This window comes from Leopardus geoffroyi, chromosome C2 (genome assembly GCF_018350155.1).
Source record: "Leopardus geoffroyi isolate Oge1 chromosome C2, O.geoffroyi_Oge1_pat1.0, whole genome shotgun sequence".
NCBI classification, from domain to species: Eukaryota; Metazoa; Chordata; class Mammalia; order Carnivora; family Felidae; genus Leopardus; species Leopardus geoffroyi.
This window is the reverse complement of record NC_059333.1, coordinates 119,176,878-119,188,495: the sequence shown is the minus strand read 5'-3', so window position 1 is coordinate 119,188,495 and position 11,618 is coordinate 119,176,878. Positions and strand designations below refer to the sequence as shown.

General features: G+C 38.1%; 1 pseudogene; it reads left to right on the top strand.

Annotated features, from left to right (window-relative positions):
- The first annotated feature begins 1,122 nt into the window (after window positions 1-1,122).
- LOC123576172 lies at window positions 1,123-2,396 on the top strand (annotated as a pseudogene).
- The last annotated feature ends 9,222 nt before the right edge of the window (window positions 2,397-11,618 follow it).

Sequence of the window (11,618 nt, the reverse complement as noted above, 5' to 3'; positions counted from 1 at the left end):
GACAGTAGAGTGTTGTTCTCTATTTTCTATAAACTAGTTCACTCTTTTGCTCTTTCATTCCACTCCTGCAAGTCCTTTGTGTCAACACCTGGAGTATAATGAGTACTCGATTTGATCGTGCCAAGAGTACTCACTAGGGAGTTTCAAGATGAGTGGCTATTCCTCCTGCTATCTGAGGTGCCCTTCAAAACTAAGGTGAGAAATCAGATTCTGGAAACAGCAAAGAGAGGATTACCATGTTTGATGATGGTTAACCTGGTGCTGATCTTATGGAATCAGTCAGAGGTATTCTAGAGGTAGTAAATAAAAGTGAAGAATTTTAAAATTCTAGGAATTCACATGGGACTTATTTCAATTTGCTGTGTATTGGTACCATTAAGGAAGTTGAGACTATCCAGCAGCCGTCAACTACTATGCCTAATCAGCACATGCTTGGACAATAACTATTATGTTTTGGTTACCTAGTAAGCCAGAAGCTTTTAGCAAATAATCTCTATATTTAATCACTTTCTAAGGTAAATATTATTTGTCTGATATACAAGATGAGGAAACTGAAGCTCAGCAAGTGTAAGTATGTGCTTAAGGTGACATAGCTCCTAAGTACCTAATCTAAGTTTCAAGTTAGGATATTGTATCCTAAAGCCCTTTCTCTTCTCGCTATACTGTGTGGATATCAGGTAATCATGTATTTTAGCAATGGTCTTTGCATATGATGCCTTTTCTTCCCTTTGAACTTGTAGTATCATCAACCAATCTGGCCTGTGGAAAGTTAAGATGTGAGGTGTCTGGGAGTTACCAGATTTTGAGCTTTATTTTTTTTAAATTTTTTTTTCAATGTTTATTTATTTTTGGGACAGAGAGAGACAGAGCATGAACGGGGGAGGGGCAGAGAGAGAGGGAGACACAGAATCAGAAACAGGCTCCAGGCTCCAGATTTTGAGCTTTAAATGCAAGCATTCCATGAATGGTGGCTCCAGAGGACATCTGACATCCCTGTTCTCCTCCTACTTGCTTTTCTTATATTCAAAAGCAAGTCAATGTGTGTGATAATGATACATCTAATTTATGGGGAACCTGAGTGGCTCATTTGGTTAAACTCCAACTCTTGATTTTGGCCAGGACATGGTCTCACGGTCTTTGGGTTCCATCCCTGCATTGGGTTGTGTGCTGACAGGGGGGAGCTTGCTTGGGATTCTCTGTCTCTACCCCTCTCTCTGCCCTTCCCCTGCCTGCACTCTCTCTCTCTTTCAAAATAAATAACTAAACTTAAAAAAAATTTTCTACATCTAGTGATAAGTTCTATTTATGTTAAAAGAGTTCAAATAATATTTTAAAGAATACCAATCTAAAATATATTGTACGTGTATTGTGTTCTTACAGTCAAGATATTTTTTTTTTTTTTTTGCTGTTATGGCTGTCATTTAAAAGAATTAACACCTCATCTTGACAGACAGTTTTATTAAATTTTTTAATGTTTATTTATTTTTGAGAGAGAGAGACAGAGTGTGAGCCGGGGAGGATCAGAGAGAGAGGGAAACAACAGAATCCAAAGCAGGCTCCAGGCTCCGAGCTGTCAGCACAGAGCCTGACGTGAGGCCCAAACTCGCAAACTGTGAGATCATGACCTGAGCCGAAGTCGGACACCCAACTGACTGAGCCACCCAGGTGTCTCATTGACAGATATATTTTAATAAAGCTCTTCTACATCTGACCTTTTTAGTAAGTTATTTATTAATTGATTTATAGACATAGCATTTAAAAGTTGAGGTGCATTGCTTTCTCTCCCCGCTCCAACCCCCACCTATGGGGCTGTGCCACTCTCACTCAGAGCTCCCGGCTCCTGCCAAGCTAGTGCCACTGCAGTCTCTCTCCAGCCATAGTCGTGATCATCTACCAGGACCTCATCAGCTGTGATGAGATGGTCTCTGACATCTGCAAGATCCTGGAGATCATGGAAAGGCTGTGCCTGGAGATGGAGAGGAAGATGGTCAGTAGGACAGAGGTAACATTGATGACTCACTTGTTGGTGGAAATGCCTCCATCGAAGACCCCGGAGGTGAAGGCACTGAGAGCACAGTCATTGCTGGTGTTGATATTGTCATGAACCATCACTCGCGGGAAACTACATTCACAAAAGAAGCCTACAAGAAGTACATCAAAGATTACATGAAATAAACCAAAGGCAAAGGACTTGAAGAACAGATCAGAAAGAGTAGAACCTTTTATGCGGGCTGCAGAACAAATCAAGCACATCCTTGTTCATTTCCAAAACTACCATTCTCTATGAAAACCTTAGTCCAGATGGTGTGGCTGTTCCGCTGGACTATCATGAGGATGGTGTGACCCCATCTATGATTGTCTTTAAGGATGGTTTAGAAATGGAAAAAAAATGTTAATGAATTTGGCTATTAGATTGGATGTATCACCTATTCTGTCATAACTGATTTCTGTCCATCCACACAACACCAAGACTTGGACAAACGGGACTGATGTCATCTTGAGCTCTTCATTTATCTTGACTTTGATTTATCTTGGCTTTGTTTTTAAGAAAAAATATCATGTCATATAGGTTGTCTGAAAATGAAATGCATTTAAACTCATTTGACAGAATGCCTCTTAGTTTAATACATATTTAAATCCATCTGTCCTGGAGAAGCTGGACCCTAATCATAGACTACTGCTAGAAAGCATAAGACTACTTGCGCATAACTGCTCAAGTGAAAACTACTGGGAATGGAATATAAAAACAAGAATCAAAAGTCTTAATTCTGAGTTCAAGTAAAGGGGAAAGACCATGCTTATAGCTGTGCCTACATTGAAGTGGACTCCTTATCCATTTCATCACCTACAAATGGAAGTAATTAACTGTGAAAGAGATTATCAAAGGAGTCAAATGAGACTAATACAGGTGGAAGCAAAAGAAAAAAGTTGAGATACATTGTGTAGTAAACCCCTATCTCATAAAGGAAGTTGAATAGGAAAACAGTCTATATGCAGCCCCCAGAATTGAAATATTAAGACATCCATTGCTTGGACAGATATTAATTGACTCAAACATTTTCTAGCAAAAAGTATTCTATATTCAAAAGTCAGACATTTTATTGAAATATTTATAAAATATAATTTTAGTAAAGGCTAATAAATTTACACAGCACCAATTTAAACAAAATATGATTATGTTAGGATACGTAAATTTGACATTGAATATACTTATACTTCCATTTTTTTGTATGTGGAGACAACTCTGTTAAAATAATGAAACACCAAAATCATTTATAGGAAAAGTCCCAGTTGCTGCGTGAAAACAAGTTAGTTCTATATCCAAACAAACAAACATACAAACAGATAAAAGAATCATCCAAAATAAAAAGTTTAAATTTTAACAGTATATAGTTTTATTCATTCATTCATTCATTCATTATTTTTTGTTTTAGAGAAAGAGAGCATGTGAGTGAGAAGAGAGGCAGAGAGAGGGAGAGATACTCTTAGCAGACTCCATGCTCAGTGAGGAGCTCAACATGGGGCTCATTCCTATGACCTTGGGATCATGACCTGAGCCAAAATCAAGAGTTGGATGCCCAACTGGCTGAGCCACTCAAGAGGTCCTGAAGTTTTTTTTTTCTTTTTTTGCATATTAAGAACCTGATGAGAATGACTTGTATAATAGTTATAATCATATTTTAGTTTTAAAAGATAGCCACCAAATTCTTAAAAAAATGGCTGTACCATGAGCAATATAAAAACGTCTTACTCTTCTAGTATCTATACAAGTTCATATAGATAGTACCTTCTAACATGTAGTATTACAACTACAACTGTATAATTTCATGGTGATTTATTTCTAAAAGTATGTTTTATCATCTAAATAGTCAGTATCAATTACGCTGAACTGGGATACTGTATAAAAGGCCTTCAGGTCATTCCATATTGGAAAGCTATAGGCAATTGTTATTTGTGCAAATTATGTGAATTAAGTTGTCAAAGAGATATGTGAATTCTTACTAAAGAAATCACTGTTCTTAAATGACTTTAAGTGCAAGTGACTTCTATTTTTATGAGGTATTAGCTCAGAAAATCAAACTGCCATTTAATTTTGCTCTGGTGATCCTATTGTCTTCATTTCATGTCCTTCTTGGGATACATTTTTCTCTGTATTTTTGAAGATTTATTCATGAACTCCCATTAGCATTAATAGGGGTTGTATAACTCTATCCCCTACACAGCCAGTGGTAAATGAAATCCCTTTGGCATAATTTTCAGGCATTTAAATGAGTCTCGGGTTTTATAAAATACAATTATGGTGCAATGTTACTAATGTAAATACCGAGAAGGTATGGGAGAGGGAATTAAAGGTGCCCTTTATAATGACACATGAGAGGCCACACTTTCTCAAATTGAAAGACACAATTGAGAGAACTTGTCACATTATCCATCTGATGATCACTAGGTTTGGGGAATAGTCCTACCTAACATGGAATTAATAGATATTAAATCCAAAATCTGACTTAACCATCAGTTCACATAGCTTTTTTTTCAATACTAGAAACAATGGCAAAAAATTATATTGCTGGTAATTCATTTTTTAATCTGCAGGTATAGTATTTACAGCTTACCTTGCCTCCAAAAGACTGTAATTAGTTACAGAGTTGTTTAATTTGAGTACCCCAATGTTAGGAGAGTTCTATAATTTCCAGTAAGAAGGTTACACATAATGATAAGCCATCTGGAAGTAGGGCACATGCAATTTGTAGTGCTAAAGTTGTCAAACTTTGAAGATATCAAGAATGGGAACTTTTTTTCTGTACTTAAAACATATGCTAGGATGGGGCGCCTGGGTGGCTTGGTCGGTTGAGCGTCCGACTTCGGCTCAGGTCATGATCTCACGGTCCGTGAGTTCGAGCCCCGCGTTGGGGTCTGTGCTGACAGCTCAGAGCCTGGAGCCTGTTTCAGATTCTGTGTCTCCCTCTCTCTCTGCCCCTCCCCTGTTCATGCTCTGTCTCTCTCTGTCTCAAAAATAAATAAACGTTAAAAAAAAACATATGCTAGGCACCTAATATAAGGTAAAATTTGGTTTCTGCCTTGTAAATAAGTGCACAGCATATTACGAATAAAATACAGATATATCAGGAAATCATACCTTTCATAAATTTTGTCCTTATCTCCTATCACTCTTCCTTTAATGCCACTGTTGGTCATTTGTTTCTTTGTATCTCCAAGGAATATTAAAATATCTTCTGGAGCTTTTTATAAAAATGAACTGGAAGCAACCTACTGGTTGTTTACAAATCAGAAAGGAGCAACATGCTAAGATCATAACAACTTAGTGAGACTCTTCTACCAGAAAATCCAGCCAAGAATCCATATTTGTTGGCATGGAACATGTTGCACACTGGGAGAAGTGAGACCACAGGGTTAAACAGGGAGGGTATTGGAAGGGGTAGAAGGAACGTCTCTGACCACTGCTTCCCACTGAATTTGAAGCTGGCTCTGCTCTCAGTAGTGGCTAGAGATGACAATTAGAACCCATCTCATTGATTCAGGTCAGTGATTGCTTCATAGTGCTGGGCTATGAGGGGCAGGTTTTTGATTTAGACAGACCTGGATTAGTGCCCTTTATCTTTACATAAATAAATGAAACCTTCCAGACCTCATTTTGTGAATCCATAATTGTTGATAGTTTTTATCACTGAAGAAGACAATGGATGAGGTGGCACCTGGTGTGATACTTGGCATGTCGTGATGTTCTCTTGCATCAAGGCAGAAGTTTTCTGGAACTGGCAGCTACCATTACCAGCGGTGAGATTTAGTTTTTTGTAGTACAACTACAGATTTAAGAAAAAAGGTAGTCTTAAGCTGGACACACACCATGTTTGAACTTAAACTAGTTTCATCTCATAAATAATTTTAAATGATTTTACGTATGTTTTGGTATTTAATGAAGAACGTCAGTTCTAGTGGCATTCTCTCCTTATGTGCTGCCCTACCCTTTCTATGGTGGGTATCACCGTGGTTCTTTACCCACAGCAGCTATCCGAGATCATGATATTTTGGAATGCATTTGAATTGCAGTCATCACTAGAAGTCCACTGTAACAGGCTCAGAGTGTTATGAGAAGTGTGCATAAAATGCCGCACGATGATATCACATAATTTGTCTTTAGATCAGGTAAGCTTAATTATATTTTTGAGTGAAAAAGCCTGAATTCCTGTTACAGTTATGGTCTCATGTTTATTTTCTTCACTCTACTCTTCTGAAACCCATGGTGTTTGGAGAAAACTAATCTGTCAGCTTTTAAAGATGAATTAGATGAATTACAGATATCTGTTTCAACAAATAGATCTTGAATTCTTATTATTTTCCAGAATGAATATGAGGTCTTTGTGCCCATCTAATCAGCACAAGTGATGTTTAAGTTGTTTTGGGGGGGGGGGGTCCATTGATTCTAAGGAACACTCTCTGGGTCACACAGGTAACATGGAAGAACCAAGATATGCCCAACGTTCTGTTAGGTGTTTTTCTGGAAATATGTTAATCTCTGCTGAGTCCACTTGCAGGAAAGCACACACACCCATACACAAAAACAGATTTATTAACAAACACATGGGAAGCTTGGTCCCTCAGGATTTGGTTGTTAGGGATGGCACGATTTTACCCATAACATGAGTAACAATTTTACCCACACCCTTCAAGGAAAACACTCCCCCTCTCTAGAATACATGCTTAAACAAAGTTGAACTTGCTTCTAACACCATGAAGGTTTTCAGGTTGTGCAGTCCCTACTTCAGAGACAGACTGAAAGGATTTGAAGAGCATAAGTGCTTGAAAGAGAAAAGTCTAATTAATTTCCTTGTCAAATCCTTAATTTCAGTACTATGATTGTAAGAGATTCTCCCAGTTATTTTCTTTTAACTCTTTCTGTCCCAATTTGTGGTTATGAAAGTCCTCATGAATTACTATGGTATTTCAACAGCTGCATATGAGGGCTGGAGAAACATTCCAATATTAGATGATTCAAATGACTCTGACGTTTATATATATGTAAATCTAAACCAGAGTTCAGTAAACTCTATTCCACTGTCTTTACCTGGAAGCAGTTTCTTTTGGTAAAACAGCCATTTTCATTCATTTATGTATCATCCACACTACTTTCACGTTACATGGACAGAGTTGAGTAGTTGTAACAGAACAGTAGGACCCTGACCCTCAAATATTTACAGTCTGTTTTCATAAAAAGTTTGGCAGCCCCTAAATAAATGTACATACAGGGTGTTACTAATTTTTATATTGGCCACTAGATATACAGTTCATGTTAGAATCACTGTTTCCTCGTTAGAAAATAATTATATTTATTTTAGTCTTACTTACATGAAACTAAACTTCATATGAATAAGTTTGCTTAACTTTTTATGTTCCTCACTTATAATTTCTATGTTGTCTATGAAAATGAATAGAAAATTTGGAATATTTTAGAAGAAAATACTTTAAAAATTTTTAGAGTTTATTTATTTATTTTGAGAGAGAGTGAGGACAAGCAGGTGAGGGGCAGAGAGAGAAGGAGAGAGAATCCAACACAGGCTCCATATCGTCAGTGCAGAGGCTGATGCGGGGCTGGAACCCACAAACCATGAGATCATGACCTGAGTCAAAATCAAGAGACGGACGCTCAAATGATGGAGCCACCCAGGCGCCCACGGAAGAAAATATTTTAAGCATTAAGAATAATTTTGATTAAAAAAAATAAAATAAGTATACTAATTTTTGATTAGAATATACTCAGAGTTTTGCCCTTTGAATAATGCTATGCTTTATGTTTAATCCTTTAAATCACTGGGAATGAGTACAAGCATAGTTACAGAAAAATAAAAAAGTATGCATGTGAAGCTCAGAAAAGAATGAAGGTGAAATGAAAAATAGAAATTTTGACATTATGACAATATATGTTATCAACATAGGGGTAGAGCGTACTTATTAAGTAGTTTGTTGGCTCAGTTTAGAACTTTGTTTATTCAGGCCTATAATAAGTGGGCCTTCACCTGTGCTCTTGGCCCAGGGCATGCAAATGTCTGCAGTGAGCCTGATCAGGAATTAGCTGCTTTGGGGTGTCTGGATCTGGGTGTATCACCCTAAATTTCATCCACTTGTCTAGTAAGCGTGAACCAACCCTAATCATGGCAGGCTTGTTGATCAAAAGGCAGATCCTCTCAGCCTTTTATTGACAGTCACACTTGACATTTGGAAGTATCATTAAAGATAAAATTGGTCCTAATGCTTCATATTTTCCTTGTTTTTCCGTAATTGTGCACCTGCTATTTGGGTAAAGGTGCTGTTATTTTTAGTAACTAGGATTTATACAGCCTTTCTGACTAAAGTGTTAACTTGGGATTGAAAAGCCATGCTTTCTAAGAGAATATACAATACTATAAAACATAGTCAAAGGAATGTGTCTGGTTTCCTAGGTATGCTCTAAAAAGCACATATGACGCTTTTCTCCACTCAGTGAAATTAAGCTCCTGTTTGCCTCTTGATTTCAGCGTTAGGAGAAAATGACTGTGTTCAGTTTAACCAAATACAGATGATCAAATTAAAATACGGGCCATGGTTATTTGCAAAATTCCCTCGTTTGGGGGAGGGGCACACCGGAAAGCCCATCAACAAGATAGGCAGTCATGCTTCAGAAGTGAAGCAGAGGTAAGAGAGGCCCTTGTGATTGCGAATTTGGGGGAGTGTGCCTTCTGGAGAGGACGGTGTGAATCAAGAAAAGCTACTAGCTTTGAAATTGCAGAAGCTCCCCTTCAAAACTGACCTTGCAGGCGAACTTTCTCAGTATAACACAGAGCAGGGCAGTAAAGTTTATTAACCTAACAATTACTGTTTCTTCCCGGCAACACTGGTTACAACTAATTTGAAATAAACCTAAAAGTATGTGCTTCCAACAAGGGCATTTTAGAACCACATGGGCACACATTCTCTGACATACTTTGAACAACTATAAGCTTTTCAGGGTGCCTGGGTGCCTCTGGTGGTTAGGTGTCTGACTTCAGCTCAGGTCATGATTTCACTGTTCCTGAGTTTGAGCTCCACCTTAGGCTCTGTGCTGACAGTTCAGAGCCTGGAGCCTGCTTTGGATTCTGTGTCTCCCACTCCCTCTGCCCCTCCCCTGCTCATGCTCTGTTTCTCTTAAAAATAAAAACTAAAAACTTTAAAGAAAAAAAAAAACCTATAAGCTTTTCTTAAAGCCTCTGTAATCCTCTCCATTGGACGATTTATCTGCTTCTACCTCTAGTTGGGTTCTGCAGCTTTGTACTGATTTAACTCACTTAATCAAAACACATAGCACTTTCACTTTAGAGATATATTATCCTCCTTGTCTAATGAGGGCTTCCTGGCTGTCCCAAGTTCCCACAAAGGCTATTCATCTCCTCAGCACAAGGTACACTGTGAATTTAACTCATCAACTAAAACCGAGGTAATTTCCCTGCTTGTTTCTATTTTTTTTTTTTGTCCAAACACAAAAAGGACCAAAGAAGTTCCCTCTGAGTATTTCTGCTTTCTGCTTGACATCTCTGAAGCTCAAGAATATTTAAAATGAACTTGGAATCCCTTTTCACTTCACTCCTGATCTCTATATTCAATTTGTCTATTTACTAGTCTCTGTGTTCAGTTTAATTCAATCAACTTTTGTCATTTAATGTGAGCTCCGCGTTGCCCTCTTCTTTTCATTTCTGCTGCCTTCAATCTGTTTAGCCAAAGTTAGCATTGTCTTCATCTTACAGGACTGCAATTGCCTCCTGACTAGTTGCTGGCTTCTGGTTTTGCTCCCAGTCAGCCTTTTTTTCTGGTGGTAGCCAAATCAGTTTTTGTTTTTTTAATGTTTATTCATTTTTGAGAGAGAAAGGGACAGTGTGAGTGGGGGAGGGGCAGAGAAAGAGAGAGAGAGAGACAGAGTCTGAAGCAGCCTCCAGGCTCTGAGCTGTGAGCACAGAGCCTGATGTGGGGCTTGAACCCACGAACTGCAAGATCATGACCTGAGCCGAAGTCAGATACTGAGTCAACTGAGCCACCCAGGTGCCCCACCAGATTAGTCTTTTAAGAAATTATCTCCTTGAACTTCAGTGTCTTTCCTTCACCTTCAAATGAGATCTTTTAACACTGAGGTAGACTCTAATGTCTATAGGGCCTCAATGCCTCACATCAAAAATCTTCTCCAACTTTATCTCAGACATTCTTCCCTTTTGAAATTATGTTCCTCCTGCACCAGCTTTCCTCACTGGGTTGATTACTGACTCAAGCAGCATGGACATAGAGTAGCCTAACTCTCTCAGTCTAACCTGTCTTCTCCCTTGCCCCATTTTCTATCTCTCACCCTGTTCTTTTTCTGTATAGCACTTATTATGATTTTCACTGATGCATTTTTTTCTTTGTTAATTTGCTTATGGCCTTTCTTCTCTAGTTTAAGTTCCAAGAAGACAGAGACCTTATATTTTCTGTTTGATACTAAAGTTTTTGCTAGAGCTTAGTCTGTACAGTGTCTGACACATTGTAGGCCCATGATAAATAGTGGATGCATAATTGATAGACTGATTGAATGAATTAACCCATAAATACTTTGTGGGAAAACAGATAAGAAAACCTTTAATACTGTCTTGAAGGAAGATTTTTCTCCCCAGCGATAGTGCTTAAAATACAGTTAATACTCATCAGATAAACAAGGATTAGAGAGTATTAACATTCCTAGGTCTGTGACGTACAAAATGTTTAGTTTTTTTAACGTTTATTTATTATTGAGAGACACAGAGACACAGAGCATGAGCAGGAGAGGGTTAGACAGGGGAGGAGACACAGAATCTGAAGCAGGCTCCAGGCTCCGAGCTGTCAGCACAGATCCCGATGCGGGGCTCGAACTCACAAACTGTGAGATCATGACCTGAGCCGAAGTCGGACGCTTAACCGACTGAACCACTCAGGTGCCCCTGTGACGTCCAACATATTTAAAGAAGAATGGAAATGTATGTGCGTTAGAAATTGAGAGGAACAAAATAATAGTCACAATTATATCTGGAGAGATTTGTTGGAATTGAGTTTGATGGTGCTAAAGTATCTGAATTTTAGGGTATAGGGCAATAAGAGACTTTAGGTAGCAGGCTGATATGGTCATATCTTTGTTTTATTAAAATGCCTTCAATGTGTGTGTGTGTGTGTGTGTGTGTGTGTGTGTGTGTGTGTGTATGAATGTGTGTGTGAGAGGGGTGGGGGATTAGTTTGAACCAGGCAAATGAACTAAAGTTGAGGGGAGTAATTAACAGGACACTGAAATGGTTTAGAAAGAGACCATGAGAGGGTCTGTCAAAAAATAGCATTAAGTGGAATTACCATCATGATAATGTAGGAAGAAAGAATGAATCAAGGATGAACACAGATTTCTAAGTTGAATATATCTGAAGCAGTTGAATGTTTATAAACACATGTGAACTAAAGCATATATGTATGTGTGAATGTACACATACACACAATCTTTTTCAATTTATTACAGTATTATGTACTGATGAACCCATTGTAAGTTGAAAATATTATGTCAAAAATGCATTTAATACATCTCACCTACTGAACATCATAACTTA